Source organism: Odocoileus virginianus, chromosome 16 (assembly GCF_023699985.2).
Source record: "Odocoileus virginianus isolate 20LAN1187 ecotype Illinois chromosome 16, Ovbor_1.2, whole genome shotgun sequence".
NCBI lineage: Eukaryota > Metazoa > Chordata > Mammalia > Artiodactyla > Cervidae > Odocoileus > Odocoileus virginianus.
The window spans coordinates 16,195,720-16,220,947 of NC_069689.1; the positions used below are offsets into that span (position 1 = coordinate 16,195,720).

The window sequence follows — 25,228 nt, forward strand, 5'->3', positions numbered from 1 at the left end:
AAAACAGTTTGCCTTGCCCTCCACTTGGAAAACACACACACTCACACACCCACACACACACACACACACACACACACACACACACACACACACTGGTCTTGCTTTACAATTTACTCCTAGGACACTGATTTCTACACTGATTTATTCAACAAACATTGAAAGAGAGCCTACCAGCCTCACTAAGGAACCAAAAGAGGAAAACACCCTCTAGGAAGCCTTAGATTTAGGACAGTTACCATCACTTCATGGCAAATAGATGGGGAAACAATGGAAACAGTGACAGACTTTATTTTCTTGGGCTCCAAAATCACTGCAGATGGTGACTGCAGCCGTGAAATTAAAAGACGTTTGCTCCTTGGAAGAAAAGCTATGACCAACCTAGACAGCATATTAAAAAGCAGAGACATTACTTTGACTACAAAGGTCCGTATAGTCAAAGCTATGGTTTTCCCAGTAGTCATGTAAGGATGTGAGAGCTGGACAATAAAAAAGGCTGAGTGCCAAAGAACTGATGCCTTTGAACTGTGGTGCTGGAGAAGACTCTTGAGAGTTCCTTGGACAGCAAGGAGATCCAACCAGTCAATCCTAAAGGAAGAGTGAGTGAGGTCACTCAGTTGTGTCCGACTCTTTGCAACATTGTGGACTGCAGCCTGCCAGACTCCTCCCTCCATGGGATTTTCCAAGCAAGAGTACTGGGATGGGTTGCCATTTCTTTCTCCAGATGATCTTCCTGACCCAGGGATTGAACTGGGGTCTCCCACATTGCAGGCAGACTCTGAGCCACCAGGGAAGCCCTATTCCTAAAGAAAACCAATCCAGACTGTTCACTGGAAGGACTGATGCTGAAGCTGAAGTTCCAATACTGTGGCCATCTGATTCCAAGAGCTGACTCGTTGGAAAAGACCCTGATGCTGGGAAACATTGAAGGCGGGAGGAGAAGGGGACGACAGAGAATGAGATGGTTGGATGGCATCACTAACTCAATGGACATGAATTTGAGCAAGCTCCTAGAGAGAGCGAAGGACAGGGAAGCCTTGCCTGCAGCAGTCCATAGGGTCACAAAGAGTCAGAGACGACCGAGGGACTGAACAACCACCTAACTCTTCACCTGCAGAATGGGCGCAGCCACACCTAAATTGTGGAGACTGGAGTCCACCTGGTACAAGAGTTCTGCAAGTTGTATCCTTCTTGAGTCGCTTTCATCCCCATTCAAAGGAAACGGAACCTATCGTGCAAACCTCTAATTACTACTCTGACAAAGATCAGCGCTGGCGGGAAGGACGGTCCAAAGGCCTGCAAGTGCTGGGAGCACAAAAGCAAACGCAGATAAGATTTAGAGGTTAAAGATTTGGGAGTCCCTGGATCTGGGATTTGCAGACGCGTGGGAGGAAGTGTCCGCTGGGGGGCGGGGCGCACGGGGAGACCGAGGAGAGACACATTCTTGGACCTGGGGTTTGTGGGAGGTTGATCTTGGGTGGGATTCACCTTCGTGGTGACTCAGCCCCCATCGCCTCCCCTCGGTATCCTGGGGTTCTCCCACCCGAGCCTGGGGCGCGAACGTCCCTGGCTTGGAGACTCCGGGGACGGTGGAGTGGGAAGGGCCGGATGGGGCGCCCCCACCGTCAGGCTGGCTGATAGGTGTCACTTCCTCCTTGGATTTCGCGCCTCCGGGAGGGGGGTGTCCCAGCCTTTGCCCCCACCTCGGCTCAGAGAGGACTAGGGTCACCAGGCCCCCAACCCGCTCCTAAGGCTAGGCGCACAGAGGAATTCGGCAGATCGAACTTTACTCCGGGGAGAGGCGGCTCCGCTCCGTCTCTAAGGATGAGACCCAGGCGGAAGCAGGAGGGTGGCCGGGGCTTAGGGTGGCTCCCAAGCGGGAGAGGGCAGCCCTGGGCGCGGGACCAGGGATGAGAGTGGGGAGTCCCAGTGACAGCGCTCTCCCCGCCTCCCCCCGGGGAAGGGGGTCTGCGAGGGCGCCCGCCGGGCTGAGGTCGGGCCCCGGGGCCCTCCGCCGAGAGCGCGGACCGCCGCGAGCCTCTCTCTAGCTCAGCCACCTCGGCGGGGCCCTGGGGGCGGCTCGCGTGGCGGGTCCGGAGGGGACTGGGCGGGGCGGGGGCGAGTGTCCGGGCCCCGCCCCGGCCCCGCCCCGCTCCGGAGCCGCCCGGGACGCAGGGAGGAGGAGGGTGGCTCAACCCGGACTGCCCGCGGCGCCGCGCTCCTGCAAGCTCCTGTCCGGGTAAGTGGCGCGCGGTCGGGGGACCAGAACACGACCGGAGGGTCGGATCCCACCCCGGGGGTCAACACCCACCCCGGCCCAGCCCTGGCGCCTCCCCCGCCAGGAATCTTGATCGCCGAAAAGTCAAGGGGACCTGGAGAGGCGCGCCGGGGCGCGGGGGCGGGGGCCCTGGTGTGACAGCTGCGGGCGGGCGCGTATTTTTAGTTTAAACCTAACCGTTCCCTGCCGCCTGAGAAATCCCCGAACGTTTTCGCTCCCCGACTCGGGGGGTTCGGTCCCCAAGAAGCAGCCCGAAAGCCCCGGGCAGCGCGTCCCCGCAGGGTCGGGCGCCGCCTCCAGTCTTCATTCTGCCTCCGCTTGGGGCCAGCGGACCTGTCATTGCGCCGCGTGTCCCCTACCCGGGCGGTGAACGCCCGCAGGAATACCTGCTCCCGGCCACCGCGAGCTCGCTCCGTAGAGTCTGCCTGAGAGATCTTAGAACCGGCGGTGGGAAGGGGAAGTCGCACTCGCAGGCAGGACGGGTTTCATTCAGAATCCCCGGGGCTGTGCAGCCTTGGGTAAGCTTCTCAGCCTCTCTGAGCCTCATCCCTGTATCTCTAAAGGCGGGGAGAGTGAGACCAGAAATCTCTGTAAGGCCTGAAGGAGCCCCAAAGGGATGCTGATTCCTCTTAAGAATCTTCAGATCTTGATTCTGAACAGCGGACCTGGTGGATATGGTCCTTTGGTCAACCCATTAATAGTGAGTGCCCTGCACAGCCCACTGACCTCCGCTCCAAAGCTCTAAGGCAGGGATTAAAACTCGGGCGGGGTGATCATGAATGTCATTGTTTTACCACTTTGGCCCTGAAGCGCTGGCCCAGGACTGCCCTGGGACCCTCTCCCAAGTTCCTCCTGGCACTACTGATGGGCCTTTTACAGCCAAGGGCTGCCAGCTGGGGAGCCTGACATGCCCAGAGGGGCATGCCACATTTCTCGGAATGAGGATAAGAGGAGACAGTGGGGAAAAGTGACTGTCCTCCTAGAAAAGGGGCATGTCACAAAATCGCTGCTTTTCTGAACCTGGCGGCACTCCCTCCTTCAAACCTTAAGAGGAGAGGCAACGGGTCCAGAGAGAGCGAGTGATTTGCCCAGAGCCACGCAGCCAAGAACAGAACTTAACTCTGCAAGGGTCCAGCCTCGCCTCCTGCACAACTGGGGGGACAGCCAATGGCTGGCTGTCAGGGATCAGGAGCTGGGAGGCAGAGTGGGGACGTGTGCTGTGCAAACAGGAGGTTTTGGTCTCTTTCCTGGCACTGTGCCCCGCGCGGGACTCCCTGACACGTGTAGCTCTGTGCATTCCTCAGGCAGACGGCCACAGCTGTGCCAAGCCCGCTGGCCCCCGGGCATCGTTTGCAGCCAGAGAGGCCCCTTGGAGGGCAGCTGGAGCGGGTGTGGGCCAGGAAGGCTTATTTCTGGAACTCATTCCTCTCTTGCTGGGGGTCCTGAGGACAGGCCCCCAGGAGTTTCTGGTGGCTCAGAGGGGGAGTGATGAGAATCTGGGCTCAGGTTTCTGCCTGGGGGTGCAGGCTGGCCTCTAGCCCCTGCAGGCACCCTTCAGAGGACGTTTGAGTTCCTTCCGTCTCCATGGGAACAAACCTCTAGCCCGGGTGCTTTGCATGTTCTGCCACAGCTGGGGACCTGTCCTTGTCTGGGTGGCCTCCGGATACAGAAACCTGGGGCAGGGGCTTTTGGGGGGTCGTGGCTTGGCTGCGGGGTGACCTCCATTCTGGGGAGGCCAGGCCGGGCAGGCCCAGCGTCACCTCCAAAACCACGTGGAGCCCCTGGGAACCCCGCAGGCAGAAGGGCCTCCCGTGTGGCTCAGATGTTAGAAATGGGGGTGGACGTGTCAGACTGGCTGGCCCAGCCCTGTGTTAACCTTTCCCCAGCTGTGTGACTGTGGAAACGTCCCTTCACCTTTCAGAGCTTCAGTTTCCTTAGTCGAGAGATGGGATGACTGTAGCGCCTGCCAAGAGAATTAAACGGGACTCGCCTTCAGGAGCATTCTGTGGGGTGTCAGACTCAGCCCCTGGGAGCAGGTGTCACAGTTTGGAGAGGTGGTGGGGGTCTAGTTGGGACACTTGAGCATCCTCCCTCCGTCAGTTCCGCCCTCTTCCCCTTTGCCTTGATGTCTGTCAAATGGTGGGTGGCCTTGGATCACCTCCCTCTGAGCTCTTCCAGCCATGAAAGCTGGTCCTTGACCCAGGCGGAGAGATTAGAGAGGGGCCAGCCAGGGACTCCAGAGGACTCCAGGCTCTTAGGAAGCATTTCCTGTCTCTCACCTCCTGGGATTCTGACTGCAGGCCAGCCTGCCACTCCTGGCCCAGGTACAGATGAGGGGAGAAACTCCTCTGAGGCCAGGCGTGGTGGAGTCAGGATTTAAACTCAGGGCAGCTTCTTTTCTTTTCTTTTTCTTTCTTTAATTGAAGTGTACTTGGTTTATAATGTTGTGTTAATTTTTGCTGCTCAGCAAAGTGATTCAGTTATGCATATATGTTCTTTTCCATCATGGTTTATCATGAAAGTGAAGTGGAAATGCTAGTCGCTCAGTCGTGTCCGACTCTGCGACACCCCCCCCCCCCCACCCCGAGCTGTAGCCCACCAGGCTCTTCTGTCCTTGGAATTCTCCAGGGAAGAATACTGGGGTAGGTTGCTCCTCCTTCAGGGGAACTTCCTGACCCAGGGATGGAACCTGGGTCTCCTGTATTGCAGGCAGATTCTTTATCATTTGAGTCACCATCATAGGACACTGAATTTCGTTCTGTGTGCCATGTAGTATAACCTTGGTGCTTATCCATTCCATATATAATAGCTTCCATCTGCCAACCCCAGACTTCCACGCCATGCCTTCCCAGGCCCCTCCCGTTGGCCACCACAGGGCTTTAACTCAGGGCTTGATGCTCTTCACTCCAGCCACACAGCCTGCCTCAGGACAATCTTACATGTTAATTATTGGGAGAACTGTACTGATGAGGCAGGATCCAGTTGCCATTAAGATTTTGGTGTTTGCTGGAAGAAGTAGATTCCAAACCTCCCCCCCGCCCCCCCATAACATCTAAAAGTGGCCCAGCTGGATCACTGAGAGAAGAAGCTGGGGGGAGCCACTGGAAGTTAGGGAAGTATGTAGCCACCTTCCCCACCCCTGCCCATCCCCCAAGGAATCTTTGCTTCAAGACTTAGGGATGAATTCCCTTGCAATGAGCAGCTAGGAAGTACATGGGGGACAGTCCTGGCGGTGGAAGCCTTGATTTTGTCATCTCTACAACAGAGTTAAGAGGTTCCAACACCTCCGTGTGGGATTGCTGGGAGAGTGAGTGAGACAATTGAGGACAGCGCTCAGCAGAATGCCCAGGATGGTGGGAACACGCCAGAAAGAGGCATTATCCTGGTTTTCATTAATGCTAATCCTCCTAATGTCATTGTAACAATGTAGTGTGGCCTGCACCTCTCGCTTGGATTTCTGGGCTGCAGATTTGGCAAAGGGAATCCTAGCATCCCCAAAATACTTTGAAAGACTCAGGGGAACGGCAGAGAGCCACTCAGGAAATTAGGAAGGTCAAAACACAAGCACACTAACACGAGTGTTTAGTGACATATATACATGAGATGTGAAATGATGGCAAAGAAGCAAGAAAGTGATTACCTTGAATAAAAGTCAAGTGTCTCCTTGGGTTGGGGAAGAGGCGATTGGGATTGAGAGGGTCATGGTGGGAGGGGGTGGTTACTAGGGAAGTCACTTTGTAATTGCTTGTGAATACAGGTATATTTCATGCACACCTCTCTACATAGATAGTGTTTCACAAATTTAAGCAGGTAAAAAAAAAGGCAAGGGAATGATAACGCAAACAGTCTTTGATAGGAGGAGAGGGTACAGGATCAGTCAGCTCTCTTCTTAGTGCGATTTCCTGTTTCTGTGGGCTTGTGGGCCTTTTTTAAAAATATATTTTGGGACTTCCCTGGAGGTCCAGTAGTTAAGTAGTTAAGGGTCCATGCTTCCACTGCGGGGGATATGGGTTTGATCCCTGGTTAGGGACAAAGATCCTGCATGCTGTGTGGCCATAACTAACTTTTTAAAAATTTATGCTTCATCACTTATGAAATAAGAAATACATTATATACATATACAATGTGTATAATGTGTATGTATATAATATATATATACATTATATACATATAACATGTATTATATATATATTTACATTATATATATATACACACACAATGTGTGCAATATATATGTATATAATATATATACATTATATACATATACAAGGCCTTCGTGGTTGCTCAGCTGGTAAAGAATCTGCCTGCAATGCAGGAGACCTCGGTTTGATCCCTGGGTTGGGAAGATCTTCTGGAGAAGGGAATGGCTACCCACTCCAGTATTCTAGCCTGGAGAATTCCATGGACTGTATAGTCAATGGGGTCGCAAAGAGTTGGACATGACTGAGCGACTTTCACTTTCATATATCAAATCATACATACAAATAAAATTAGAAGAAAATATGGAGCATTTTCACAAAGATATCTTAGAAAATCACTCTTCCCAGATTCAAATGTTATTCTGCCTGGATTTAAAAAAAATAAAACTGACACAAATCCTGTTGTATAGCAGACATGTGATTTCTCATTGAGGAGCAGTAACCTCCCTCTTCTGAAGTCATAACAAGAAAGTGACCCTTAATGCTCTACATCTCAGATGATCAACAAGAATTTTTACAGCCCTGGCCTCACGAATTGTGCTTCTGAGTCAGAGAATACTGACTTGTTTAGCCTGGCGGAACCTCGGGTGCCCTGGACCCATCTGCTGGTCTCACGGCTGAGGGAATGCAAGGCACATAGTTAGAGAAGACAGCTTGCCGCCACACCTGTGTGACTGTTACGAGGACGCCACCCACCACACCTGTGCCGCTATTACTGCAAGGGCCACTGCCTTCTCCTCCAGGCAGGGAAACCAGGAGTGGTATGTCTGAGATTAAACTGATGCGATCGTTTTAATTTTAACAAGTCAGAAGAGAGCTACAACATGCGATGACCACAGCACTTCAGGGCTTAGGTGGACAGGAACATCATCAGAGGAAATTTACAAACAGTACCTTTCCTCCTGGAGGCCCTCTTACTCCTTACTCTCCTTACTCCTCCTGCTCTTTGCAGGGAGCGCTTGGTATATTTGTAAGTTGCCAAAGCAATTTAGTGCCGTGGATGTCGTGATTCCCATTTTTCAGATGGTGACATGTTCAGAGATGCTGTATGGCCTCAGATCACATAGCAGGTGTGTGATGGGGCGAGAGTTTCACCCCAAGGGAGAACTAAGGAGACTACCAAGAGACTTTAAAAAAAATGTGCTGTGTATGAGCACGTCTTGCACTCCTCAGAAGCCAGAGCCCTCCGTGGCCCGGCCTGGTGGCCTCAGATCCAGGGAGGCTCTGGATGCGGAAGGCTCTAACCACCAGGCTCCCCGCTTTTCAGCCAAACTTGCTCTCCTTGTAACAGGGCAGGGGTGTGCTGAGAATGGGGGAAACCATCCCATCTTGGGACCTGGTGATTCCTGGCCACCTTCCCTCTGCTCAAATCAAAGATGTTCTTCTGTGTACAGAGGTGTCTGTCCTGACCAATGGGACTCAAAGGGTGGGTGTCCCAGGACTGAGGCTTTAGGGGTTGGCTTTCCCTGGAAGGAACCCTTGTGCCTGGACACATATGTTCACCTGGGCAGCGAGGACTTGGGGCCAGATCCCAGCCCTGCTCTGTGTCCCGAGTCAGTTAGAGCTGGCCGATGGGGCTGGTGACACCTCCCTGTAGGGCAGGGCTTTTGTGAGGACCCGATGAAAGAACTTGACACGAGGAAGGTAGCCTAGAGACTCGGAAACAAACCCTTACTGCACGACCCTGGAGAGCGTGAGTGTGCAATGTTCAAGAAATATTTAGCAGCAATAGCTGCACTGGAGAATAAGAAAATGCCAGAACCAGCCAGAACCTGAGAGATAACCCCATCGTTTTACCTTTGGGGAAACTGAGTTACCACTGAGTCTCCAGAAATGACTGGTCCAAGTGTCTTACATGCCTCAGGGCCCACCTGGAACCCTGAACCCATACCCTTTCCCCTACAACCACCTTCCCTAAAAGTCTGCTTGTTGTAACACAGTTCGGGATGGATGCATGGTGAAGATGGGGAGGCTGATCTTCTGGGTTAGGTCCACCTGGAATTGGCGGGGGTGGGTGGGGGTGGGCACGAGGAGCCCTGCCTCTGGTTGAACTCTTTTTTTTTTTTTGGTTGAACTCTTAAGTCAGGAGTTTTATGTGAGACCTGGAAAGGTCTGCACACCTCCCTAGTGACATTTGCTGAAATAATGCAGCAGGACTGACTCACTGCAGGGGGTGGGGGGTGGGGGGCTCTTTCCTAGTTATTGCAAAGAGTTGGCCTGTCTGTGATGATGCGAAGGGCTTGCCGTTCACAGACCTACTTGACCTTCAGTTGGGCCAGTCTCTGTTTCCTGCTCTTTAACCTTTAAAATGGGAGGTTGGGTTTAGAAGACCTCTAAGGTGCCTTGACCCTGGAGTGGGAAGTGGCAACCCACTCCAGTATTCTTGCCTGGAAAATCCCGTGGACAGAGGAGCCTGGCAGCCTGCAGTCTATGGGGTCACAAAGAGTCACACACGACTAAGCAAGGTATCTTAAAGTTTGGATGTTTCCTCTCATTCAGGAACCACAGCCTTGCAGTAGGTGTTTGGGGACCTTCAGCCTGGCAGCTACAGTCTGCCCCCTTTCTCCCACCAGGAGAGGCCAGGTCACTTAATCAGGTGATTCCCTGCTTATCTGCTTCCAATGAGCCCCTTGACCTAAGGGTTAAGTCCCAGGCCTCCAGCCTACGGGGCTGACATTTCATGCTTTCTACCACTGGGCTACCTCCAGGTCCCAGGAGGTCCCATACCTGTCCTCATCTTTCCCATCTCCAGACCTATGCTACAGCGGTTACCTCTGCCCAGCTGTTAACCTCCCCAGTGAACACCTGGCTAGACCTCACCTCCTCTGAAAAGCCATCCTCGACCTTTCAGACAGGTTCTGTTTTCATGGTCTCATTACACTTTGCACGTGATAGATAATTTTCATTTTTCCTGTCTGATTCCCAACTAGCTTAGGACCTCCTTGAAGGCAGGGTCACAGGATTATTTATTCTCACATCCCAGCCAGAGAGAGCGAGCTTATTATTATTTAATGAAAAGGCTTTACAACATAAACTAAGATCTTACAAACTTGAGGGGAGCTGATGCTCACAGCACCCCTGAATGAAGTGGACAGGGCACATAAGAGTAACTCCCAGGACACAGAAGAGAAAGGTGGGTTCCGGAGATGTGACCTGAGGCTGGGGAGAGAAGGTGGCACCCGCCGGCTCCCTTTGTGGCCCTCCTCAGGGCCTTGATTGTTGTTGTTCAGTCGCCAAGTCATGTCCAACTCTTGGTGACCCCATGGACTGCAGCACACCAGGCTTCCTTGCCCATCACCAACTCCCGGAGCTTGCTCAAACGCATGTCCCTTGAGTCGGTGATGCCATCCAACCATCTCATCGCCTTGTCACGCCCTTCTCTTCCTGCGATCCCCTTGGAGAACAGTCCATTTGCCTGGCCTCTCCGGGGACTGGCCTCGGAGCTCTGGGCACATCCCTTGGCTTCTCTGGGACACAGACCTGCTGTTCATTGTCTCTGCTCAGCATGCCCAGCATTGCCCACTGGGTCTTCCTGCTCCTCCCTCTGCCTAAAGAGTGCCTCCTCCAGACCTTTCAGGGAAACTGCTCCTTTTCATGGAAATCTCACCCACAGCCACACCCTCCAGGAGACTGTCCTACCCCAACCCCCACACCACTCTGCCCTATCTCCCTGTTTCATTGTCTCTCTAGCGCTTATCACTACCTGAAGTTATCTAAGTTATTTACTTACCATGGAGCTTGTCTTCTATCTCATCTAACTGAAAACACCTGGAGGGCGAGATTTTTTTCTGTCCTGAGAGCAGTCTGGCCATAGTAGCAGCTCGACACACCTTTATGGAATGGAAGAATGAATGGATCAGTGAATGAATGAAGGTCTAAGCTGATGGAGTCAGGGTACCCTGTGAGCTGCCTCACCTGGTTATCTGTCAGTTAGCATCCGTTTAGCCCTTACAAGGGCTTGCCAGGTGGCACTAGTGGCAAAGAACCCGCCTGCCAATGCAGGAGACGTAAGAGATGCAGGTTCCATCCCTGGGTCGGAAAGATCTGCTGGAGAAAGACATGGCAACCCACTCCAGTTTTCTTGCCTGGAGACTCCCATGGACAGAGGAGCCTGGAGGGCTACAGTCCGTGGGGTTGCAAAGAGTCAGACAGGACTGAAGCGATTCACCACGCATGCAGCCCCTTCCTGAAGGCTCTGCATTTTCTCTGTTTTCTCAACAGTTCTACGATGTGTGCTCCAATAGTACCATTTACAACGAGGTTGACTCACCTGTCCTCAGCTAGCCAGCAGCGGAGTTAGGAACTGAACTCAGATTATCTGATCCCAGGGCTCAGGCATCAGCCTACATTGGCCTTTCCGGGCTGGGCGTGCGCTCTGGGCGGGACGTGGTGAGTCAGACCCAGAGCTCAGGCCTCCTTACCAGGCTTCTAGTTCTTTCTCTGCAATCACCAAAGGCTTTCACATTGCCAGGCCATTCCTCAAAGGAAACCCAACCTGAGTGGCCAGCGTCATAAGGGTCCACGAATGCCACAGGTTCCCCAGAGGTGGGGCACGCCTTGGAGCACCCTGCCTTGCCCACACCCTTTTACAGCTTGGACCCGAGAGCTGTCAAGAACTTGGTGACCACAAGCTGGCGGTTTTTGTAGGTTGGACGTTAGCCAGTTTGGGGTTGCCGGGTTAAATTCCTTTCCTCAGAACCAGGCAGCCATTGAGTCTGGTTTGCATAACTTGCCTATTTATCTGTTTGTTGATTTCAAACTCAACTTTGCTCAGAAGTATTTTTAGTACATGGGTTTTTTAAGAAGTCTGTTTTTGTGGTGTCTCATCTCCACTTCCTTCTGGATAAAACCACCTGAAGGCCTCGGTCTTTGCTTGGCGACGTGCTCCCTTGAGGAGGGGGGAGTGGTCCCCAGAAGTTCCTCTGCTTGTCTGCTGTTAGAAGCAACTCCTGGCTGGAGCCGCCTTTGCTTCAGGAGCCGTAGAGGCACATGTTTGCGGCTGAGATCTGGGCGCTTTGGCCCGGAGGCCACTCTCCTTGGGCAGCCACGTCCCTTCAATTTGCCTGAGTGAGATGAACATGTCCGTGGCCTGGGCGGGAGGAGTCTGGCTGGGGAGGTGGGTGCCTTAGACCGCCCCATTCCTGGGACCACGTCTCAGAGAGTGCAAAGCTCGGGGAGCTGGGAGGGGGCCCATAGTGAATCCTTTAATTTTGTCCGTTGGGGCCTCAATTCCCTTCTCAGTTGGGCTTCCCTGGTTCAGATGGTAAAGAATCTGCCTGCCAATTCAGGAGACATGGGTTCAGTCCCTGGGTTGAGAAGATCCCCTGGAGAAGGGAATGGCTACCCACTCCATTATTCTTGTCTGGAGAGTCCCTTGGATAGAGGAGCCTGGTGGGCTACCGTCCATGGGGTCGCCAAGAGTTAAGACACGACTGGGCGACTAACACTGCCTTCTCTGTAAAGTGGGGGCACGTGTGCTCCATTCCTAATTGCGCTTGGTATGTGTGAGCCTGTGTCATGAGCTGCAAAGAGATCCTTAATCAGTGGTTTAGCCCACAGAGCAAGGTGTCACCTGCCTTCCTATGCAATGGAGAGTTAGACCTTCTACTTTGCCTGATTTTCCCTCTGCTCCTTGCCCTGAGGTGTGGGGCCAACAGCCTGGAATGGTAGAATGAGACAGACCTGGGCTGGGACCCTGATCCTGCCACCTGCAGTGTGGTCTTGCCAAGTCACATAAGCCCCGTGGGCCTGGCTGATTCGACGGTCCAAGGGGGCTGGTCATACCCTCCCTGCAGAGCTGCTGTGACGGCCCGACGTGGTCACAGCTGGACGAGGCATTCCCGGCTCCACGCTGGTGCTTAGTCCTGGTTCCAGCCATTTCCTTCTCCAGCCTCTCTGAGCACTCCCTGTTGCCCCGGTGCTCCCTCGCTGGGAGGGGACTTTGGTGACAGTGTGGGTCACTTGGAAGTGAGCTCGGCACTTCCTCCGCCTTCACCCTGGCACTGGGGCTCGTTGGATCTGACGCAGCTGCTGGTGAGTCAACCCAGGCTCAGGTGTTCTTGGCCGAAGCCCATCCGTGGGTGCGTGAGCGGCTGGAGCGGACCCAGCCGAGGCTGTCCACTTCAGAGGAATCTTAGGGTGTACAGGGTGCAGACAGCATTCCTCAGTCTTTCATTTTCCCTCCCAAGGTCCCAGCCATTCCTAACAGCCAATGCAATCTTGTTCTTTCATAGAATCAACGGTGGGAAAAAAAGGCAATGTCACCACTCCAGTTCCATTTGTCCTACTCCCAGCCCGACCTCGGGGTCCTTCTCAATACAAGCACAAGGGCTCAAACTAGGTCAGAGCTCTGAGTTTGGATGCGGGAGGCAGGGGCTACCTATAATTTACAGGATGCCTGTGGCGCAAGTTCAGAGCACAGGTGATGTAATTCCCTTTTCCATCTTCCTTTTGACTCTTTCTTTTAATCTTTCTGATTATCTGATGTTCTTATAATCACCTGGATGCCACCTTAGGCTAATGGGTGACTCTCTGGACTTGGGATTGCTTATCTGTATTTTGTAAAAGCTTCCCATGTGGTACTGTTGCACCGGAATGGTTGGGAAGCACTGGATTTTGTACGGAGACCATCTCGGTGTGGAGCTGGTTCCATCTGACACCTCTCTGACACTTGTCTATCTCTCTCCATGCCCTGACTAACAGATAGAGTTATATAAACTATGTTTATATTCATTGCATTTATTCCTTTTGATGTTCTATACATGGCAATTGATTGTCACCCTGGCTTTCTATTTAAGGTAAAAATAAAAGGTCCCCTCTTAAAATAATTTTAAGTTTCAATGGGTTAAATGTTTTACCCGCGAATAGTGAAGGCATCCCCAGATGTGGCCCATCATGGATGTGATACACTAATGGCCAAAATGTGTGAAAATATGGAATTAAATGACTTCGAAGGGCCCCTCAAGGCCTGAAATCCTGATAGATCCAAGGGGTGCTCACCATAGCTGCCTAAAAAGATGGACAGATGACCTGGGAGTTTTCATACTGGGAAGTGGACTGGAGGGTGTCTATGCATAGCAAAAAGGTCCCACTGTCTTACTTTACTCAGTGGCCCCCCCCCTCCCGCCGTTAGACAGTTCACCTAGTGCTCTATTGCAATGCATGTGTCCATCACTACCTCATTCAATCCGAGAGGAAACCTGGGGAGTTCGCCATCCAGTACTCCAAAGAAGATAGTGCTGAGTCATATCCGACTCTTGTGATCCCATAACTGTAGCCTGCCAGGCTCCTCTGTCCATGGGATTCTCCAGGCAAGAACGCTGGAGTGGGTTGCCATTTCCTTCTCCAGGGGAACTTCCCAACCCAGGAATTGAAACCAGGTCTAGCACTCCACCAGGGCTATTTTCCTAGAGACCTTGCTACCAGCAGGTACCAGGTTTGGAGACCAAACTTTTGGAGACCAAACCTGGTGAGTGCAAACTTACCGTGATCTTGTGGCCGGACTCAGCTTCAGCTGCTCATCCCTGAAGAATCCAGTACTGAGAGACAAGTATTGTATAAAAGGAAAGATGCTTTTTAGAGGAAGCCGACAATCCTGGGGAGAAGGTGGACTCATGTCCCAAAGAACTGTCGACCAGGGGCAGAAATTCTAAAGGGGAGTTTCAGAGGTGCACATGAGGTGGGGGGCTACATGCAGAGCAGTACAGTCAGCTCTGACAATCATCTTGAAAGTGGTCATGTGATGGTCTGATCAGCATTATCTTGACTGATTTAAGTACAGTTAATTTTCAGTTCCAGGGTCAGTTCCCTTTTTCTTTCTTCTCTCTTTCTTTTTTTGGCAAGCTGCATGGCTTGTGGAAACTTAGTTCCCCAACTAGGGATGGAACCCGCATCATTGGCAGTGAAAGTGTGGAGTCCTAACCACTGGACCACCAGGGAATTCCCAGTTTGTTCCCATTTTCTTGAGGTCGGTACTGGGAATTGTGGAAGATAGGTCAACTTCTGTCATGGTTACAGACTGGTCATCGTGTAATTAACTTCTTCCACCTAGTGGTGTCTCAGTATCTCAAGGCTAAAGCCTTTAAAAAAGCTCAAAAGCTTTAGCCTCTCTGAGCCTCAGTAGTTTCATCTGTAGAGAGGCGATAGTAGTGAGAATGACCACATCAAGGAAATAAGTGTTACGAGACTTAGCTCACTCCTGGCATGGAGCACACCCTTCAGAAAGGTTAGCCGTAGCTATTTCCTTTCACTTCCATGGAGTTCAAGAGTACAGGTGGCTGGGGACGCTTTATTCCTTTATCAGCAACCCTGCACAGTAGATTTTATTTGGCACTTTATGGAGGAGGAGGCCGAGGGTTAGTTACTTAGTTCGTTTGTCAGCAGTATCAGGTCTGGCATGAAGACGGGAGGAAACTGATGGGAGAACTCCTGGACTGGCTGTGGAAACTTGGGCAGGTGGCTTAGCCCAGAGAAGTTATAGAGCTCATCCAAGGATGCAAGCTAATAATAAATGGTAGAGTAGAAGATGGTGTCTTGAAAGATCTAGGTTTTTCTATTTGACGCCCTTGCAGGGGACCAGAGCAGAGAATAAATCTAGTTTCTTTAGGGTCTTGTTGGAGATGGTTAACTTAATCATCTTTTCCTTTAGAGTTGGACTCTAGTAACTCCTCCATACTGTGCCTCAGATTCTTGGGGAGACCAGCCTCATTTAGGAGACCTCATGGCCCTCCAGCAGCTTGGGGAGGCACCAGGCCGAGGGCCTCTGTGAATATCTTAGGGGGTATTTTGTTGCTCTGCATGGAGCTCTGGTTTAGAAGCCCCAGCCTGGAAACAAGCATCTGTGCAAGACTTTTTAAGTTTTTCTGAGTCCCCTTGGGAGAGAACATCTGGTGTGTCTCTCTGCAGGGCTAGTGGGGAAGGTTCTAGAAGGCAGGATGAAGAATGGAATCATTAGGGTCTTGGGAAGTAAATACCAGAGGTGGGTTCCTGACCGGTTTTGTGCCTTGGTTTTCGCTTCTGTAAAATGATGATGGAAAAGGCAACATTAGCTGCCTGTTGCTTGAGCTTAGCACATGTGTTGGGCGCCTACAGTGGGTCTCTGAGCACTAAAGGAAGCCTAGGAAGGAAGCCTGACCTTGGATCCGGGAGGCTTCTGGCGATAAGGCTCAGACAAGGGCAGCAGTGAAGGGATCCGAGAGCCTGCAGCCCCTGGGGGAGGTGGACTGATCAGAGGAGGGAGGACACACAGGCCCTGGGCTCGGCCATCACTGTGGCCTCTGCTCCCTCTCGGTCACCTGAGAAACGCTGCGCTTGATACAGGCTGCTGGAAACCCAGCCCTGACCTGCGAGTGGCTGAGAGGTTTGAGGGGGAGGGGTATCGGGGGTGTGGGGGGAGAGGTGTGGGAGGGGACACACAGGTGGAAGTGTGACCAGCTGTTCCCAGTTTGCCCAAGACAGGGGTCTCCGGGTATCCAGGATTTTAGGGGCTAAAGCCAGGGAAGCCCTGGGCAAACCAGGACAGGTGGGTCCCCCTAGTTAGTCAGAGTCCTGCCATCCTAACTGCAGCTCTGGGCAGCCTGGGTCATGATGGGCAGTGGGCCCCTGTGCACAAAAGATGAAGGACTCTGCTGTCCCCACGTCTGTGAGCACGTGAAGGCAGGAACCACCCAGTCCTCCAGCGGTCCCTGCCTGTCCCCGCACACAGAGCGGTTAGTAAATGCTGTAGGGATGAAGGACTGAGAGCTGAGGGTCTCTGCCTTCAGTTCCTCCACGCTGGGGACAAAGCACTCAGCTGCGGACTTCCCCGGTGGTCCCATGGCTAAGACTCTGCTCTCCAAGGCAGGGACACAGGTTCGATCCCACATGCCGAGGGGTCACTAAGACTGTGGACCACAACTACTGAGCCTGTGCTCTAGGGCCTGGGAGCCGCCACGGCTGAGCCCATGTGCCACAACTACTGAAGGCTGAGTGCCCTGGAGCCGCAACAAGAGAGACCACCACAGTGAGAAGGCCGTGCACCGCGAGAGCGCAGCCCCTGCTTGCCACAGCTAGAAAAGGCCTGCTCTTAGCGATGAAGACTTAGCACAGCCAATAAAAAAAAAAATTACTCGGAAGCCAGTTCATGCTTTGCTACTTTGCATGTGCTGTTCCCTGTCCTGCAGGCCCTTCCCACCCTCGCAGTCTTACCATGCTGTGTCCCCTGTGAGCAGAACCTTAACCCCGTAATTCCTCTGTTCGCGCATCTTTCCCTCTGACACGTGGTGAGCTCCCCAGGGGAGATCCTAGCTTCGTATTTTCTCTGCTGCACCACTTGGCACCTGTAAAGGTTTCTTGAACAAATGAATGGCGCTGGATGCACAGAGCAGAGATTGATTCATTCGCTCACCACCTCCTTGCTGAGCACCTACCGCACACCAGACGCTATCCTAGACAGAGGGATGGGAGAGTGGACACAGCTGGATATTTTGCTCCGATGGAACTTACATTCTAGAAGGTTCTAGAATCAGCAGCCTTCAACCAGCAAGCGCTAAGTAAGCAGACCCCATTGGAGGTCACCTGCTCTGAAGAAGATGCAAAGGAGAAGCGGCATCACCCAATCCTGGCCAGCTGCTGGCGGGCTGGAGGCCGCAGGTCCGTGGAGGGGAAGTGGTTCAGGCCCAGCGCGTGTGGCTTGCCTCCCGTGGACGCAAAAAGGACGCACCTTCCCTGGGTGGTGGCAGCCCTACTGTTGAGTGTGGTCAACTCAGGAGGGTGGCATTTGCCTTTCATGCAAAGCTGGTAGGCCATCAGTCCCTGCAAGAAAATCCACTAAAGGGGACTTCCCTGTTGGTCCAATGGTTAAGGATCCACCTAGCAACACAGGGGATGTGGGTTTGATTCCTGGTCGGGGAACCAAGGTAACACTTGACGTGGAGCAACTGAGCTGGAGAGCCACAGCTAGAGAGTCTGTGTGCAGCAACGAAAAACCCCATGTGATGAAACAAATATCCCCACAGCCGCTACTAGGACCCGATGCAACCAAAGAAGCTCTTTCCGGTGGCGGAGTCTGGAGAAGACGCGCAGAAATGGCACCTCCAAAGAAATAAATAAACATCAAAAAGGAAAAAAAATCCACCAAAGCCAGCATTGTGCAAGAGGAAGGAAACGCAGTTTAGAAGGCCACGTGGTGTTTTTGTGCCTAGTGGGGGAAGCCCCGGGTGTTTGCCTTGGGCCCTCGTGGTGGGAGCTCAAAGAGCCAGGCTCACGTGCTGACCGCCCCTCTCCCCCGCTGGGTGGGTGACGCTGCCCGGCAGCAGGAGGCGGGCCGGGGGCTCTGCTCAGGGATTGTCAGAGAGCCCAGCTTCCTCCGGGGAGAGGGATTAAGCCCCCTCCCATCACGGGCACAAGGAGGGAGATAAGTCTAGCACTGCACACAACAGTAGGGTATTGTCTGCTGGGGCTGACGGGGAGCTCAGCCCCAGACACAGGCCCGTTCAGGCGGGAGTGGAGTCCAGGAGGGCCAAGCCCCGCTTCCCCGGGAGACACGCTGTTCCCCAGGGCCCCCCGTGGCTTCTCCCTGGGTGCTGGTAGTTCCTGGTGCTGACGTCCAAGGGGCAGCTCTGCCTTTACAAGGACGTGGCTAACCCCCTCATGGTGCCCTCCCCTGCCTTACCCCCGGAGAGCGAGGAGCAAGCGAGTCCCCAAGGCCGATGCCCTTGGCTTTACAGAAATACATTGTGAATCTGGCGCCTGAAGCTCTGCCAGGAGCCGGCCTGTGCTAGTTATAATCTGCACAGCCTGCTAACAATTGACCTTGGACCCCAGGGAGGCGAAGACTCCTGGAGGAAGGTCTCAGGGTGCTCTGAGGCTTCCAGACGCGAGGCAGGGGTTCGTGGTGCAGAGGTTGGGCTCTTCTGGACTCTTCAGCGGACACCACCTTGCAGCTCTGGCAGAAGGGGGATGGTTTTAAACTCTCAGGCTCTGCTGAAGGACTGTTGGGGAGAACGAGGCAGCAGGATTGCCTTCTGTGTGACCTTGGGCAGGTCATGTAAGCACTTTGGACCTTGATTTCTTTGTGTAAAGAAGACCGCCATTCTTACTTAATGGGAATTGGGAGACCTCCATGAGCTGTGTGCAAACACCTGACACGGGGACTGACAGCTGGTAGATGCTCAGCAGTGTTAGTTCTCAGCCTGGTACCCTCTGAAAAAATCCTGGAGGGCTTCCTGGAGGTGGTGATGTGGCGCTGATGAGAGAATGCTGGCAGGCAAAGAGGAGCACTGAGGGGAGAAGCCACATGGTGTATACAAGGAGCCCCGGGGAGCATTGGCTCAGAAAGAGGAGGTGGGAGGTGAGGCTGCAGAGATGGATGGGGAAGGACCACAACTTTCCCAGGATGCATTGCGGACTTTCTCAGGTGTGGGCTGTGGAGCCCTGGAGGGATTAAGTTAGAAAGGCCTGTGACTCTGAACCTTAGATGCCAAAAAGAGAGGACTGTGGGCCTTCTACCTCCTCAAGGCTGGCCAGGAAGAAGCATGCTGGTGCCTGAGCCCCTGCAGGGCCGTGGGTCTCCCCGGGGTTCAGCCAGTGCAGCTCCAACAACTCACTTGCTCTGAAAACTCCCATTTGGAACAAACCTAGTTTCCTGATGGCTCAGATGGTAAAGAATCGCCTGTAATGCAGAAGACCTGGGTTCGATCCTGGGGTTGGAAGATCCCCTGGAGGAGGGCATGGCAACCCACTCCAGTATTCTTGCCTGGAGAATTCCATGGACAGAGGAGCCTGGTGGGCTATACAGTCCATGGGGTCCCAGTGTTGGACATGACTGAGCAACTAATATTAATTAACTAATGCCAGCTGCCTTCCTTAGACTGTTCTTCTCACAACTGGGGTGCTATTTACTTAAAAAAATTTATTTTTAAGATTCTTTTTTTTGGACCATTTTTAAAGTCTCTGTTAAGTTTGTTACAACACTGCTTCTGTTTTATGTTTTGGTTTTTTGGCCACAAGGCATCTGGGATTTCAGCTCCCTGACCAGGGGTTAAACCTACACCCTCTGCCTTGGAAGGCAGTCTTAACCGCTGAACTGCCAGAGGAAATCCTGTGGGGTACGATTTATTAAATGAAAGTGGAGTTCAAGTTGCTCTGTATCCTTTCGTAAACCAAACCTGAAAACCATAGGAGGGGTTTTCCTTAGTTGGGAGTAAAGCTTACCTCGTTCCTGGGGATGATAGAGACCACGGTCAGCACAATCTGGCCTGAGTCCTGTGGATCTGAGAGGTGGTGCTTTATATGGAGGGTCTACTGTGCCCCAGGCTCAGTGCCAGGCCTTTGCATGCTTGTTGGTGCCTTTTATACCCTCACTTTACAAGCAAGGAAACAGAGGAACAGAGAGGATAATAAACTTGCCTGGGGTCACACAGCTATTAGATGGAGAAGCTAGATTCATTCCCACACTGGCCACACTTCGCAGACCACCTTTTCTGTGCAGCTTAATATGAAAGCTGGGCTTCCCCATTTTAACTTATTTTTAAAAGTCTAATGGAAGTGTGAAATCTCTTTTGTTGTTATTGATAGCTTTTACACAGCTTTAAAGTTTTTTAATTTTCGGAAAAGTGGCTACTACAACCTTAAAGAAATTAACATGTAAAAAAGGTACCTGTGATTCCAGTGCTCTAAGAGAACTTCTTATTTTTCCCGTGTTCCTTTCAATCTTTATCTTTTTTTGACACAGTTTTTGTATAATTTGCACAGCAAGGGTTGGCAAGCTGCAGCCCACTGTCCAAATGCTACGTGATTTTGTCAACGAGGTTTTACTGGAACACGGCCACACGTTATTTACGTACTGTCTATGGCTGTTTTCACACTACAGCTGCAAATTTGAATAATTGTGACAGAGACCATCTGGCTTTTCAAAGCCTAAAGTATTTACTATCTCACCCACTCCAGAAAATGTTTGCAACTCCTGGTCCAGGGGGCAAAGAGTTTTAATTGGAGTATAGTTGATTTACAGTGTTGTGTTAGTTTCTGTTGGAGAGGTGATTCAGTTATGCGTGCCGATACATGTGCTCAGTTGCTAAGTCGTGTCTGACTTTTTGTGACCCCATGGACTGTCGCCCACCAGGCTCAGACTTTGTCCATGGGATTTCCTAGGCACAAATACTGGAGTGGGTTGCCATTTCTGTCTCCAGTGTATATACTTATGTATATATAAATATATACATGCGTTTTCATATTCTTTGCCATCATATTAATAGTTTAAGATACTGATTATAGTTCCCTGTGTCATACAGTAGGACCTTGTTACTTATCTATTTTAGATATAGCAGTTTGTATCTGCTAATGCCAGACTCTTAATTTATCCCTCACCTCTGCTTCCCCTTTGGTTACTGCTGTTTTTTTTTTAGATCTGAGAGTCTATTTCTGTGTTGTAAGTAAGTTCATTTGTGTCGTATTTTAGAATCCACATATAAGTGATATCACCAGGAATTTGTCGTTGTCTGCCTTAGCGTGATAATCTCTAGGTCTGTCCATGTTGAGCCAGCAATTATTTCACTGTTTTTTATGGCTGAGTAGTATTCCATTGTGTCTGTGGGTGTGTGTCTGTGCGTATTTGTATGCTACATCTTCTTTATCCGTTCATCTGTTGATGGACATCTAGATTGCTTCCATGTCTTGGCCACTGTAAATAGTTGCAGCGTGATCTTTTTTCTCTTTAGGTACAGCAGTATTCCATAGTAGTCATATCACGTTTCTCAGTGTAAATGGCCCGGAAAATTCCATGGGGTGGATGTCACCAAATTCCCTTAACCGTTTTCTTTTTTCTGGACAGTTAAATGACATCTTTTCCCCCCTCAATTTGCAGATTTGTATTTATCTAAAACACTTTACATAATGCCTACTGCTTACCAGTGCTGTTTATCAATATAACTCAATCAGATCAATGATGAGAAGTTCATACTATTATTACTCCCATTTCACAGACGGGAAAGTGAAGTCAGAAGAGTCAAATCCACCAAATTTTTCAGCAGCAGAATTGGGTCTGAGTCTGCTCTGCCGCTTGACTCTGAGTCTATGCTCCTGGCAGCTGTTGGGAAGAGTCCTGGGAGAGGCAGGCCCTTGTGACTCCGACTGTGTTGGGGTGGAGGGGGATGTCCAGCCCAGTGACTCACCAGGAGTGAGCCCCACCCTGCCCGGCCCAGCCCAGCCCAGCCGGACCACCCCACATCACTCAGATTTGCTTAGTCCCTGGCCTTCCTTATTACATGCCAGGCAGCTACGGCCACGTGACCACAATCTTTGTCTCTTAGTGGAAAACAGCCCCAAAAAGAAGGCCAGCTGCTGACACTGAAGAAAAAAATGATGTCTTCTGGTCAGAAAAATGCCGTTTGGGAGGGATAATACAAGAATAGATGAGGCCCTCCTTTGTGGCCAAAGGAGTACTGATCTTGCTCAAACGTTAAATCGGTGATAAATTGGCAAATGTTCTAGTTGAACTGAGAGAAACAAACAGAATGGGATGTAACCATCCGGCAAAATGGCGATGGTTAAGGAAAGTTTGTGACATCCTCCCCAGGGAATATTCTGGGTCATTTGCAAGGAGAAATGTTAATAATTAACACCAGGGGCTGGGTGTAGCCCTAGTCAGGGACCTTTGGCAAGCTGATGGGACCTGTAGATCTTGCCAGGAGAACAAACACAAAATTCTGTGTGAAATTTTAGGGGCCCATGGAACCTACATAGCCCAACTCAGGGGTCCTACCTGTTGCTGGGGGTGCATGCTTAGTTGCTCAATTGTGTCCAACCCTTTGCGACCCCATGAACTTTAGCCTGGCAGGCTCCTCTGTCCATGGGATTTCCCAGCAAGAATTCTGGAGTGCGTTGCCATTTTCTCCTCCAGGGGATCTTCCCGACCCAGGAATCAAACCTATGTCTCCTGCATCTCCTGCATTGCAGGTGGAGTCTTTACCACTGATCCACTGGGGAAACCTGGGGTTGTTGGGAGAGGCAGGTTAAAACCTCTAGTCCACAGAGACATTTTGAAAAGTGAATTTAGTGAGTGCTACTCGTGGGACATTTGGGAAGTGAGCCAGTGGATTTCAGAGGGTCGCAGGCTGAGAAATGCTGTGCTATAGAGATTAGGGGGGAGAAGTGGGCAGGAGGGAGACCTCGTGTGTTGAGAACACTCTGAACACTGTGCCCACCTTCCAGCCTGAGCTGTTAGGTCACCTAAGGGTGCAGGATCTGCTCGGTTCTATTCACCGCTCTGATCATCAGCGCTGACCTCAGTGTCTGGTGTAGAGCAGGTGTTGAAACCAGATTTGTCTTTAAGTGAATTGAGCATTTCCCAACCTCTGGAGCAGAGAGGACCCGGGTGTGGTTCTGGGTGAGATGAGATGGTCGCCTCCCTCTGCCTGCTCACTGGGGTCCTTTGAGGGCACAACCTTCATCATCATCCACAGGTGGATGGAGTGGGGGACACAAAGAGGGATAAGCCAGAGAGAGCTGGGTTTTTCTCGGCCAGCTCCTGGAAGCCCAGGTCAGGCTCCTGCAGCCTGGCTGGTGTCCCTGACTGATCTGATTTGTTTCGAGCTACACTGAGAGGCCTGGCGTCACCAGGCCCATCAAAGCCCCGCGAGCCGGGCACAGCTCTTGGCTTGTGCTCCATCTCAGGCATGCTCAGAGGGCCCGCTGGGGTTCACCCCCACCCCCTGCCTCCGCATCAGTCGAGTGTGGGATGGGCCATCCTGTTCTGACTCAAAGAGGAACCCCCACTTCTTTCGCCTTCCTGACTCACTTCCTCCTTTTGCGGGTCACTTTGCAGCATGGTACAGCCGCCGGGGCCCCACAGGCCTGGGCTTGCTCCCGCCTCAGTAGCTGTCTGGCCTGAGCCCGAGAGCCGGCCCCTCTGAGCCTCAGTTTCCCCATCTGTGAGGTCACACGGTTGCCCCTTCCTTGGGGGTTGGTGGGTAATTGATGCACCACGTCTGCCCAGCGCCTGGCACCCAGCAGGTAGCCTTATTCATGGGAACTCTGAGTGACATCTTCCCCAACGCACAGGGGCCTCCTTTGGCATTCAAAGGTCAAGACTCGTGAGGACCTTGACACCCAGGGCAATCGTAGGGTCACGGATGACCCGGGGTGGGGACAGGGGGCAGCAGGCGGAGCACTGGTCACCCACCAAACAGCACTGGCTGTGGTGCGTGACTGGGGGCTTTGCTGGGAGGGGCCGTGGGGACCGGTGTCGGGGACAGACACCCTCATCAGATGTTTGCACTCGCAGTCAGCTGCTAGTAGGAAAAGATCCTCGGACCTGAATTCTGGTTTCCTTGTGGAAGAGCAGGTTTCCAGTAAAAACAATGCCTGAGGGTAAATGGCACTTCACAGGGTATTTCCTAGCAGGTGAGAGAAGGTGCCAGGTTGCTAGGAACCTTTGCAGGGCAACATCGTGTGCAGATAATTGGGCACAGGCTGCCCTCTGTTGCCTGTGAGTCTGTCACTGACCGGAGCCTGGGCCTCCCTTGCTCACAGACCCTCACCACTCCCTAGTGCCCACACTGAGGTTGGCGCACCCCTTTGAATCCTGAGCTGTTCGGGCTCCCCCCACCTGCCTCTCTTGACACAGCATCTTTTTTTTTTTTAAAGCATTGCATTTTTCTTTTTTAAGGTTGGCTTTATTTATTTTAAATTTACTCTGTTATTTTTTGCCTGGGGGCTTGGATCTTCATTGCTGCACAGGCTTTCTCTAGCTGTGGCGTATGGGCTTAACTACTCCAGGATCAGGGATCGAACCTGTGTCCCCTGCACTGGCTGGTGGATCCTTTTTTTTTTTTTAATGAATTTCACCATTTTTTAAAATTTATTTTTTTATTGAAGGATAATTGCTTTACAGAATCTTGTTGTTTTCTGTAGCAGGCAGATTCTTAACCTCTTGACCGCAAGGGAAGTCATGATTGTTTCTTTAAGAAAAGAAATCATTTTATTGATTTATAACTCAAAATATACAATTTAAATGGGTACATTTGAAGTGCACAATTTGATGCCTCTTAGTATATTCACAAATCTGTACAAACATCACCACAATCATCTTTAGAATATCTTTATTACCTCCCCCCCAAAACCTGTACAATCCCCAGTTTGCCCATGCCCCCACCCACCCAACTTCAGCCCTAGGCTGGACTCATTTTCTTTCTGTCTCTACAGACCTGCCAGTTCTACACATTTCATGTAAGTGGAAATATACAATATGTGGTCCTTTGTGATTGGCTTCTTTGATTTAGCATCATATTTTCAAGGTTCCCTTATGCTGTAGCCCCATCACTACACTATTCTTTTTTATTGTTGAGTAATATTCCTTGGTGTGAATATAACACATTTATCCATTTGTAAGTTGATGGACATATGAGATGTCTCTACTTTTTTGGTTCTTATGAACATTTGTGTACAAGTTTTTGGGTGGACATATATTTTCATTTCTCTTGGGAGTATACCTAGGAATGGAATTTCTGGATCATATGCTAACTCCATGTTTAATCATTTGAGAAACTACCAGGCTGTTTTCCAAAGTGGTTATACTTTTGCATTCTCACCAGCAGTTGTGTTCCACTTTTGGCATCTTCACCAATACTTTGTTATTGTCTGTCTTTTTGATTATAGCCATTGTTATCTGGGTGAATGGTATCTCATTTTTGTTTGAATTTGCATTTCCCTGATTTCTAATAATATTTAGAATCTTTTGATATGCTTATTGACTATTTATATGTACATCTTCTTCGAA

General features: G+C 51.4%; 1 protein-coding gene across 5 annotated transcripts in view; it reads left to right on the top strand.

Moving 5' to 3' along the window:
* Window positions 1-2,163: 2,163 nt before the first annotated feature.
* SYNE3 (spectrin repeat containing nuclear envelope family member 3) overlaps window positions 2,164-25,228 on the top strand; it is a 108,687-nt gene continuing 85,622 nt past the window's right edge. For all 5 annotated transcript variants that reach the window (XM_070477884.1, XM_020899137.2, XM_070477885.1 and 2 more), the window contains exon 1: window positions 2,164-2,236. The gene's annotated coding sequence lies outside the window, so the exon portion shown is untranslated. The remainder of the gene's footprint in view (window positions 2,237-25,228) is intronic.